Genomic DNA, 12,396 nt, shown 5'->3' on the forward strand with positions numbered 1-12,396 from the left:
ATTTTGACTAATCAACGGAGTACAAATTAAAAAAGTGTCAAACGAAAAAGTGACCAACCACCTGGGGTTGAGTGTACACGGAAAAAAGATTATACTCGGTAAATTTTTTTTGGTAATTTTTAATTTCACTTTTTGTCACTAAAACTTGATTTGCAAAAAACGAAGGAGCGGTCGTGGCTGAATGGTTACGATGTTCGCTTTATAAGCGAATGGTCCTGGGTTCGATACCCAACTGCTCTCAACGAGAATGTTATGGACTCATTATTGATCCTTGCACTGTCACTTGGATTTGGCCCGCACTTTTCTCTCGTACTTTTGACAACAAAATTTCCAAAAACTAGGCAACCAGCAGTTGTTTATTTACATTTCCAGTTGCAGTTTCCATCAAACTGGACATTCGCACTTTAAAATTGCGATTGACAGGTGAGCAACATCGGCTCGCTTTGATCATTTTTTGAGAAAATTAAAATTTCCCAAACCAGTTTGACAAGTTGCAATAGTGCGATCGATAGCAATAATTTAGTGCGAAGTTCAAGTTAGTGAGAATTGCGCAATAAAAACTTGAATTATAATGAAAAACTTGAAGCTCACGGCAGGGTTCAATCCACTGTCCTTAGGTTTGGCAAGCAAAAATGCTTTCCACTTAACCGTAGAGCATTGATAGCTTGAGGAGGACTGAGTCTGATATAGTTTAATCCAACAATCGGACAAAGAATCAAATTGAATTCAAGTTGAATATCAGAACTCAAAACAAGATAGCATGCAAGATTGCAAGCGCAGTTGAAATTGAATCTAAAAATACCTCGCTTAAAATAACGTCATGATTCGAATTCCCGGACGCTTCGAACTTCATTTTGTTTTATCAATTATTTGGATATAAGTTCGCATTATGAATGTCAAAACTGTGTAATTTGATGAATTCCAACATCAACTTTCACTTAAAGTTTGTTTGAACGCTGTAGTTAATGCCAAAACAATTAAATACAATAAAATTAGAAGTTTACCAAAAATGCGAAACATTTCATTTGAAATATTTCAGTGGCGTTCGAAGCACCGGGAAGGCAAAGCAGAAATTTATGGTTTCGATTTTCTTAAATTCTAGCAAATTTTTATATAAACTATCGATTGTTTTAATGTTAACAGCTTATTTGAGACCAAAAGAATGCCATTCACTAACATTTCAGTCCAAATTTGTGCGATTCATGAGTAAAATCGAGTGTCGAAGCAAAAGTGTCCGGATTTCGAATCAGCTTTTGTCAGTGTCCGGGATTCGAAGCACATCAAGTCATTTTAATGTTCAAATTCTGATGAAAAATTGTTAGAAAAGACATATTTTGCATGCATTCTCTTAAAACTGACTGTTAATACTACATCCTGATGATATTTCTTCATTTCCTACTTATTACATGATTTTTTGCCAGCTATAACAAAAATGATATGCTACTAAGTGTCCGGATTTCGAATCATGACGTTACTACCCTTAGTTGCTGAGATATTGCCATGCAAAGATTTAAAAACAGGAAAATTCATGTTTTCTAAGTCTCACCCAATCAACCAACTATTTTGTAATGTCGATATCTCAGCAACTAATGGTCCTATTTTCAGTGTTTAAATACGAAACGTTCGTGAATTTTTTTGATCTATTCGAATATTTTTTTTAATCAAGACAAACATATAACACTCTTGTTAAATGTTAGTCTTGATTAAAAAAAATAAATTATTGTATTATAAGGTAAAATATCGTATCAAATCGTATCAAAATATAGAAAATTTTCTCAGCTTTTCAAAAATATTTTTTTTTCAAAGGTGAGCAAGCATGGGTACTAATTTAAAAAAATAAATAACAACGACTATTTTAAAAAAAAGTTACCTTCAAATGGCTATAACTTAAAAACGAAGCACTTTATAAAAATTTGACTAAAGTAGTTTTTGATTGCGTATTCGATTTTACGTCGAAAATTGAAGTTGAAAAATTCAGTATTGATTCAAAAATTAATAACTCGGTCAAAGATTAAAAAAAAGAAATGTTGGCACTTGCGAGTGTAGTAGTGAAAAAGATGTTCCGCCGAATAATTAAGAAGATGAATTTTTTAGATTCTTTTTACCGATCTTTCTTGCGCGAGAGAGGAGAGCCATGCTCCTTCGGATTTTTTCTCTTGATGAACGTCCAGAGATTTTCTTTTGATGATGATTATGCCATCGCTGGTTATTTTTTAAAAAAAAGTTACTTAATCCACCCTTCCCGAGCAGACGGAAACAACTTGGGAATAACAATGTTTGATATTTGAAAATACTAGGCCAATAACATTTTATATTATTTATAACATGATTTGTTATTCGTCGTTATGAATTTTTTGTTATTGGATAGTTATTGTAATAACAGACTAATAACATTTTTAGTTACACTTCGAACAATTTTTTGTTATTATTTTTTGTTATTTTAACAACTTATCCGATCATCCCAAAAACAATTCAAGGTATTCTTCCATAACAAAAAATGTTATTGCCAAGTTGTTTTGGCTTTCAACCAATATCAGACCAATAACAAATTTTGTTATGATAACATAAACTGTTATTAAACTCTTATGCAAGAATGGATTTTTCAAGAAGATTCCATAACACTTTCTGTTATTTTAACAGTATTTGTTATTGAAGTGGCATTAATTTTGTTATTACCGTCTGCCCGGGAGGTGTTCGATGCCTTCCTCAATTTTAGAGGGAATGCTATCCAAAATAGCTATAAAAGGGCGGACCATTCAGTGTTCTATCAACGTGATTCATTATTCATACCATCAGATTGGGTAGTTAGAGCTTCATAATTCAGGGCACTTATGTGTTTATAACTTTTGATAGGGTTGTCAGATCTTCAATCTTTTGAATTCATTGAAAAGGTCTTTCGAATACCTTTTTAAAAATGTATTAAAATAAAAGGGTCTCTTACAAAACCAACATTTTTACAATCTTCCGGACTTTTGTTAAAATCGTTTTTTAACATAACTTTTGAAGTACTTAACTAAACTTTATAATTTTCGAAAGCGGCTAATGGGACCCTAAGACGAATCGAATGAGAACGGTCCAAATCGGTTCAGCCAGTGCCGAGATAACCCAGTGCAATTTTTTTAATCAACATCCCACCACACACACAGACATTTGCTCAGAATTTGATTCTGAATCGATATGTATACATGAAGGTAGGTCTAGGAAGTCAAATTAGGAATTTCGTTTTTCGAGTGATTTTATAGCCTTTCCTCAGCAAGGTGAGGAAGGCAAAAACAATGCCTATTCCGTCTAACCAAATCATCAAAACCATTGAAACCTATATATCTTGAAAGCATTCTCTTAAATTATTGTTCCTAATGTATGTCGAATAAAAAAACAACAAGCCAAAACTTAAAACTTAATGTAATTTCCGTGCAATTAAAGTTCAACCCATTGCCGCAGTCTGAAGTTAAATGAGTAGCATTTGCATCAGCTGATGCAGATTACTACCGAGCTCCTTCCAATAAATTATGCCCCACTCGTTGAACATCACATTCAGCGAGCCAGAAAAGGGCAACATTAACTGTGGCATGACACAGTCCAGCATGTAGAGTTGAAAGTTTTTACCGCATCATGATTTTTTTTTTACTTTTGCAAAACCCTGTGCAAAATGGTGGACAGCCACTGACAAGATGGCGATTTCATCTGAAATGCGGGATATAGTTTTAAACAGCCACTTTATTAAAATAATAAAGGGATTATTAATATTTATGGCCAAATTTGAATAAAAAATATTGCAGCTCAAAGCGGGCGCTGGGAGAGCTTATCTGGCGGGTTTCGCTCGGTGAGCTTTCTGTTTTGCTTTTGTTTTACTTTTTGAGAATGGTTTATCATTTTGTCAGACTCTGGCTGTGCTCAACCGACCGGTAGTTCCAACAGCAAGCGCCTTCTTGCATTCATAGGGGAAAATGTTCAATTCTTGGTATAAGTTAAATATATTAAAAGATCAAAAAAAAAAAAAAAAAATAATAATAGTGATAAAACAAACAAAATAATAAAATTGAAATTACAAGACTACACACTATTCCGTACTTTCATCATTATCATTCCATCGTCACAACACCCGTACGGGGTGTCCCGTTTTCCCGTCTGATGATCCCTGTCCGAATTTCGGATTCGCACCGGACGCCAGGCCCGGCGGTGCATTGAACGACGGGGTGATTACAACGTGGCAGCCAACACACTTGCTCGAACTCAATTTAACAACTTTGGATTATTTTCCTCTGCGGGACCACCCTGCCCTCCAGGATGCATGGATTTTCGAAAATTTCATTCCAGGATGAGCACACGGCAGATGCAATTTCGACAAAACTATTTTGGAAATGTTCATCAGCCCGTCCACGGGGTTTGGCAAATGGTGGCAAGAGTTGAGCAAAATATGCACGTACTAATTAACAATGTTTGTAGCCTGGTAACAAACTTGTATCATTTGTGTTACAGGGTTTTTGCTGAAAGTGGAGCTTTTCCGCTCCGGTATTACATGGCGATTTATATTGCATTTTATTTCGGTTGGAAATTATACAGCACTGATAGTTTGATATGAGGGCTTTTGTTAATTTGATTTGGTTAACCGCGGTGGATTTTCTTGAAATAATTCGAACTGTCAAAAATCCAATTTCAAGAAAATCCACCGCGGTTAACCAAATCAAATTAACAAAAGCGCTATGGTCTGCTTTGAAATGTAGCATGCAATGAGTTTGGAAAATATAGCAAACTAGAAGATCTTTTTTTTAAATTTTCGGTGGGGCTATAAAATTTGTTTTAAATTTATTTTCCTTCGCGATGGTGAAAATCAAGATGCAGAGGCTAAACAAGATATAAAAATGCTAAATCAAACCACTAATCTAATCAAATCTAATCTAATCTAACACAAATGCAGCCAGTCCGATGAAAGCACGTGGAAAGTCTTGTGATTAGATTATGCCCCAAGCACTTTTCTTGTCAACATTTATAATGGCAATACAAAATGTAGGGTAGGGTAGTCATCAATGAGACACTTTTGGTTTTTAAACTTCAACGATTTTTGTATTTTTTCATTAGCATATTTTGAAGAGCTTTTTGTTGCATTTTCATTCTTCAAGTTTGTTGTAACATTGACCAAAATATGAGATCGATCTGACGTCTACAGCCAGAGTTATTCAACTGTCTCATTGTAGACGCACTTGGCAGGAACAATGAGACAGCTGGGGAACAATGAGACACTCTACAAAAATCAATACTGTTCTAGTAAAACATCATGTTTTTGTATTGTTCCATTGTAGGTGACTTGCTTTGACCATTTTCAAGCAATTTTGTCAACATGTAACTTCAATTAACAAAAGTTATACTAAAAACTATTAAAATTTTGTAAAATTCATATATTCTACCAAATAACTTTATATTTTTGATTAAATGAAGTTCAAACTCAATAAATATGCCAAAAATCACTTCCAATTCATGTTTTGAAAGATTTCCATAGATTTTGAAAAGTTTAATGAAGAAAAATCAAAGTGTCTCATTGGAATCTATGACATTTCCCCGAAACCCATATTACCGAAGGGACATTTCCCCGAATGCCACTTCCCCGAAAAGACACTTCCCCTAATAGTCATTTCCCCGAATTCCATTTACCCGAATTTCCCATTTCCCCTAATCGTCCACATCCCCGAAAGTCATTTTCCCGAATAGGCCACAATCCCGAATGCCACTTACCCGATTAGTCATATCCCTGAATAGTCATTTCCCTGAATGCCATTTCCCCGAAAGCGGTCAAGCGGAAATGCCCGGTGCCCCGGAGCGCGCGCGCTCCTGGGCACCGGGCATTTCCGCTTGATCGCGTTCGGGGAAATAGCATTTTATAAGAAAAAAAATGATGGCAATTTTTATCACATCAAACCACATATAATATTTCTTGAAAGGTTAGTATTGGCCTTGAATGATCAACTTTCTTTTTGGATTCACTCAGAACAGACGTAGCATTTTAAGGGGGAAAGAGTGTTGAAAGGTTTGGTACTATTCATTCATATACAATGAATATTGTTACAGACTTCTTGTTATATATTCTCAAACCAAATACTTTTTACTTATAGACATGATAATAATAATGCAATAGAAGTTTTGTTATTTTTTATGATTCAGAAAACATACCGTGCGATTTTCGTAGTACAGAACCCCGTTCACACTGATCATTTTATTCTCATTGCTAGTTTTGGATTTGGCGAAAAGTATAATCAACAAAAACTTTAAATAAAATTTGTACCAGCCTGAACCTATTTGTTCGATTTTTGGGTTCTTGAACACACAACAACTCGATTATCCGAAGGCCTCGGAAAAATTTCACTTCGGATAATCGAACTTCGGATAATCGAAACTTCGGATAATTGGGTCCTAAAATTAGGCTGATATTAGTGTTCACAATGATAAAGCTTATTTTTAAAGTACAATGACCCTTTGAACGACCGCAAAAGATTTAACATGGATTTTTAATTCAATTTTTAAAAATTCACTTCCCGGCCCTTCTTGGCAGAAAAGCTCCTACTTGACAGATCGTTCCAAGGGGACCATAGTTGATCCATCGAAAAAATGTTTTCTTGTTAATAACTTTTTTTTGCATAAATACCCAATTTACAACATTTAATCAACAGAATACCCGAAAAAGCTGTTTGTTCGGTAAAATTGAGAGAGAAAATAACTGTTAGTCATGGAAAAAGGCTTTAGCGAAAATAAAGATTAGGGAATATGAAAATTCGGGAAAATTTAAATTTAAATTAACGACAATTAGCGTAACTGTCACATCGGGGAAATGGCATTCGGGGAAATGGCCGATTAGGGGAAATGGCATTCGGGGATATAGCCGATTTGGGGAAATGATATTCGGGGAAATGGCATTCGGGGATGTGGCTGATTAGGGGAAGTGATATTCGGGGATGTGGCCAATTAGGGGAAATGATATTCGGGGAAATGGCATTCGGGGAAATGTCATTCGGGGAAATGAGCTAGACCCGTCTCATTGTTACCCATGGGTCGAAACGAGTGGGGAACAATGAGACAGCCCTGGATTCTGGGCATATTCTAAATTTTGGTCAAACCTAATAAAAGGACATTGTAGCCCAACTCATGCCCTGTGAAATGACGAAAGAAATTTGGAGAAATGTTAGTTTTGGTGTAAATGGCAGCCTACGAGCGAAAAAGTAATTTTTGTCCAAAATTTACTTTTACACCCCGGAATCAAACATTTATGAATAACTTTCCAAGGGAGCGTCCATAACCAAAGCCACTATTATGGCAGACGTGTATCCTGTAGACGCACCTTTCCCCAAAATATGAGCCTGATTGGTTGAAACTACGACTTGTGAGAGCCATTTTATCATTGTTCCCCGTGTCTCATTGATGACTACTCTACCCTAATACAAGAATCAAAGCAGCCAGCCCTACTGCGTTGTGTATACCGCAAAGAGGATTCTGAGAACGAATCACATTTCACTGAGTCTACAGGGGAGGAAGGATAGATAGATATTCAAAAGAAATAAAGAAGGGAAGAGTGAACGGAAATTAAAATTATTTTGAATTAGGAATATGTTAAATCATGACGCTGTTTATAAATTTGAAAGCAAAAATTGTTGTGGTAGCTATGTTCCTTTGCAATATAAAAATATGTAGTGAGTGAATGTCAAGTTACAACTCGAGATCATGATTATTTCGGTACTGGCTGGACCGACTTTGTTCGTTGTGGTCTCATTCAAACACCAAATCAATCAAAAAATTACTTGAAAAGTAACAGATTTTCAAATATTTACGTACCATTTTTGTATGAACAGATGCTAGAATTGTATGGAGATTTGTATGGGTGAACCATTGACACAAAAGGGCTTCTTTGGTGATAGGTAGGGCTAGTGATTTATCGCGATTTCACGGAAGCCGCGTAATCCGTGAAAATCGTCCGTGGCCGTGAATTTGGGAAATAACGTGAAATGCCGCGAAATTTAAAATATTCAATTGATAAATCGCTACTCAGTGCAATTAAGCTTTATTTTTGTTAAAACATTTTAAAAGATTTTTCAAAAGCATCTTAATAGTAGTTTAAAAAAAAATAGTATTTCATATCAGATCTACAATTATATACTGAAGATTTTTTTTTCGTAGTTATTTGTTGAAAATATTGTAAATTAGAATACTCAACAAAATGAAGATATGTAGTTTCTTTATTCCACAAAATTCCAAAATGATTTTAAAAGAACATTATCAACATTTCTTTGAAAGAAATCGCAGATTACATCTTATTTATTTTGCAATTTTTGTAATATTTATTTTAATCAATCAACGATATTAAACTACGATGAACAAATTGCATTTCAATATTTTGAATATAAATTATGTGTTTTAATTCAATTGATTAGTAAAATAATACATATTCATATCATGTCTGTTAACCATTTTGCAATGCATTATATTTTTTCTTGAATTATCAATAAATTTAAATTTTCGTTTCTTTAAATGTTTTGCTGTTTGATGAATTAGAGGACGTGCTTATTTTATAAAATCTCAACAAAATTAAAACAGCTGAATCATAAATTCTTGAATTTTTTATTAGGTCCAATAAACAAATGTCTGGAACCGTGGTGTAGGGGTAAGCGTGATTGCCTCTCACCCAGTCGGCCTGGGTTCGATCCCAGAAGGTCCCGGTGGCAAATTTTGAGACAAGATTTGTCTGATCACGCCTTCCGTCGGACGGGGAAGTAAATGTTGGCCCCGGACTAACCTAAAAAAAGGTTAGGTCGTAAGCTCAGTCCAGGTGTTGGAGTCGTCTCTCTGGGTCCTGTCTCGGTGGAGTCGCTGGTAGGCAGTTGGACTCACAATCCAAAGGTCGTCAGTTCGATTCCCGGGATGGATGGGGAAGCTTAGGTGTAAAAAGAGGTTTGCAATCAAGCCTTCGGACACCTACTTTCGAGTAGGAATCTCGAAATCGAGAACGCCAAGGCAATGCTGTAGAGCGAATAATTTGATTTTTTGAAACAAATGTTTACATTGAGTGTATCCCTTTCACACCTTATGTAAATGTTTATTAGTATAAGCGTGTTCAATGTTTACATTTGTTTGTAAGACCTAATACAAAAAGTCTAGAATTTAGCTGACGGAAATTCTTCAAAATTTCCCAAGATTAATCCAATACTCCTTTTTGAAATAAATGGGTAATTCTCCGCCAACTCACACAGCAGTTGCCCCGACCCCTCTTCGATTTGCGTGAAACTTTGTCCTAAGGGGTAACTTTTGTCCCTGATCACGAATCCGAGGTCCGTTTTTTGATATCTCGTGACGGAGGGGCGGTACGACCCCTTCCATTTTTGAACATGTGAAAAAAGAGGTGTTTTTCAATAATTTGCAGCCTGAAACGGTGATGAGATAGAAATTTGGTGTCAAAGGGTTTTTTATGTAAAATTAGACGCCCGATTTGATGGCATACTCAGAATTCCGAAAAAACGTATTTTTCATCGAAAAAAACACTAAAAAAGTTTTAAAAATTCTCCCATTTTCCGTTACTCGACTGTAAAAAATTTTGGAACATGTCATTTTATGGGAAATTTAATGTACTTTTCGAATCTACATTGTCCCAGAAGGGTCATTTTTTCATCTAGAACAAAATTTTTCATTTTAAAATTTCGTGTTTTTTCTAACTTTGCAGGGTTATTTTTTAGAGTGTTACAATGTTCTACAAAGTTGTAGAGCAGACAATTACAAAAATTTTGATATATAGACATAAGGGGTTTGCTAATAAACATCACGAGTTATCGCGATTCTACGAAAAAAAGTTTTGAAAAAGTTGGTCGTCATCGATCATGGCCGTTCATGGTCACCCGCGACAGACACGGACGACGAAACAAAGAGAAACGCAAAAAGTAACTTTTTCAAAACTTTTTTTCGTAAAATCGCGATAACTCGTGATGTTTATTAGCAAACCCCTTATGTCTATATATCAAAATTTTTGTAATTGTCTGCTCTACAACTTTGTAAAACATTGTTACACTCTAAAAAATAACCCTGCAAAGTTAGAAAAAACACGAAATTTTAAAATGAAAAATTTTGTTCTAAATGAAAAAATGACCCTTCTGGGACAATGTAGATTCGAAAAGTACATTAAATTTCCCATAAAATGACATGTTCCAAAATTTTTTACAGTCGAGTAACGGAAAATGGGAGAATTTTTAAAACTTTTTTAGTGTTTTTTTCGATGAAAAATACGTTTTTTCGGAATTCTGAGTACGCCATCAAATCGGGCGTCTAATTTTACATAAAAGTCCCTTTGACACCAAATTTCTATCTCATCACCGTTTCAGGCTGCAAATTATTGAAAAACACCTCATTTTTCGCATGTTCAAAAATGGAAGGGGTCGTACCGCCCCTCCGTCACGAGATATCAAAAAACGGACCTCGGTTTCGTGATCAGGGACAAAAGTTACCCCTTAGGACAAAGTTTCACGCAAATCGAAGAGGGGTCGGGGCAACTTTTCCCGATTTCGTGTGAGTTGGTAGAGAATTACCCAAATAACTTGTGTCAGTGGGTTTAATTTGTATATAGAACTACTGCTTTCTTTTAAGACACTTTTCTGTTAATAACTTTGCAAAAAGTATGCATTTTTACGTTTATTTTGAGCAGTTTTTAGAGTACCGTGAAATTGCCGTGAAATTTCAATGTTTTGTAATTGGCATCCCGCGTAGTTTCGATTTTTTTGCCGTGAAAAATCACTAGTCCTAGTGATAGGGATGGCCCCCACAAAGTTTGAGCCAATTTTAAAAACACAAATAATATAAATATTTGAAATTGGCTATTTTCATAGAGAATTGCTCTGGTTGTTATGTAACAGACATGATCAATAAAATTAAATCCGGATCACAGCAACTGCACAGAAAGTTTAACTCCATGTTGCGATTTGACAGCTCGATATGTTGGTTGCAGACAATTAGTTTTCGAGTTAGGCTTTAACGTGAAGACTTCCATCATTGTCATGATTTTTCGTTCAAAGATATAAATTTTCGTCGCTTTCAATATTTTGACAAAATTCCTTCTTCAAGTTGTTTAGAATAGTGCTCTACACATGCTGATTCCTTTTGGTAATAATAATCCCACTCCTTGTAATGTTATGAAAATCGTCATTAATCAATGATTGCCAACTAGGACATCAATGACTGTGCCACAAAATTATATAAATTTTGAAGCACAATTGATTTAGATCAAAAACTCCTTCAGTGGCTTCAAGAAGGCAACAACCGGCACATGCTGATTCCTTTTGGTGCAGAAATTCGTTGAATTGAATTTAATACAGAATATTTTATAGTGATGATCAATTTGCTTCGAAAATGATCAACGGCTTCACCTTTAAAAAAAGTTGGTGTTGAAAATTACATTTTTTTCTAACTAGTGACTGTATTGTCAGCAGGCGTGTTACGCTGTCCACTTTGTAAGCGGATGATCATGGGTTCGATTCCCATCTACTTCAACTTTCCATCGGATGGGGAAGTAAAACGTCGGTCTCGGCCTTGGTTGTTGTTAGGCCGTTAAGTCATTCCAGGTGTGAGAGTCGTCTCCCTGCAATAAAGACAAACAACAACCCAAACCAAGCCTGGACTCGTAATCCAAAGGTCGATAGTTCGAACCCTGGGGTTCCATGGAGTGAAAATAGGTTTGGGTGCTCTCCCCATTCAAGCCTTTGGGCTCTTAGGTCCTGACGATCTCTAAAGTGAGTGAATGGTTTGATTTTTTTACTGTATTTCACATATCAGTAGTCAAAATCCTCCCCCCAGTTTGACTGGGTTCGATCCCAATCGGCCCCGGTGGCATTTCCGAGATGAGATTTGTTTGATCATGCCTTCCGTAGCATGGGGAAGTAAATGTTGGTCCTTAATTTGTTTTCTTTAAAACATTAAATTTTCACAAAGTTTTTATAACAAGATCGCACATTTCCCGAGTCAACAAGCCAAAAGTCATCATCATCGAAAACATCGTCATCGGCACCTTCCCCTTTCGGAGAAATGGTTGTTCCTCGCGAAAAGTCATAAAAGCCAAAACCCGGACGAACTTCAAGGGGTTTTTCCTCCCAACAATGTCTGAGACTTTCGAAATGTGAGTCAGCGAAAAACATGTTGCACAACGCAAGTGCACACGTTGTTCGTTTAGCGATTCTTTACGCGGCATTATTTTTTTTTGCTGTTGCCAATTCGTTGTTGTAGCTTTTGTTTGGTTTTAAATCACTGTCGAAAGTGATAAAGTGCAGTTTGATACCGGCGGGGTTGAAGATTGTTTTGCTGTCGTTTTTGAGCGTTTTGTTTGGTGGCATGATTAACGACGTACTACCGAATCAATGTTTTGGTGCAGTATGAAAAAAG

The 12,396-nt window shown here is 35.8% G+C and overlaps 1 protein-coding gene across 6 annotated transcripts in view; it reads right to left on the reverse strand.

Annotated features, from left to right (window-relative positions):
* LOC120416214 (uncharacterized) overlaps positions 1-12,396 on the reverse strand; it is a 190,021-nt gene that overhangs the window by 68,422 nt on the left and 109,203 nt on the right. The window lies entirely within an intron of this gene.

This window comes from Culex pipiens, chromosome 2 (assembly GCF_016801865.2).
Source record: "Culex pipiens pallens isolate TS chromosome 2, TS_CPP_V2, whole genome shotgun sequence".
NCBI lineage: Eukaryota > Metazoa > Arthropoda > Insecta > Diptera > Culicidae > Culex > Culex pipiens.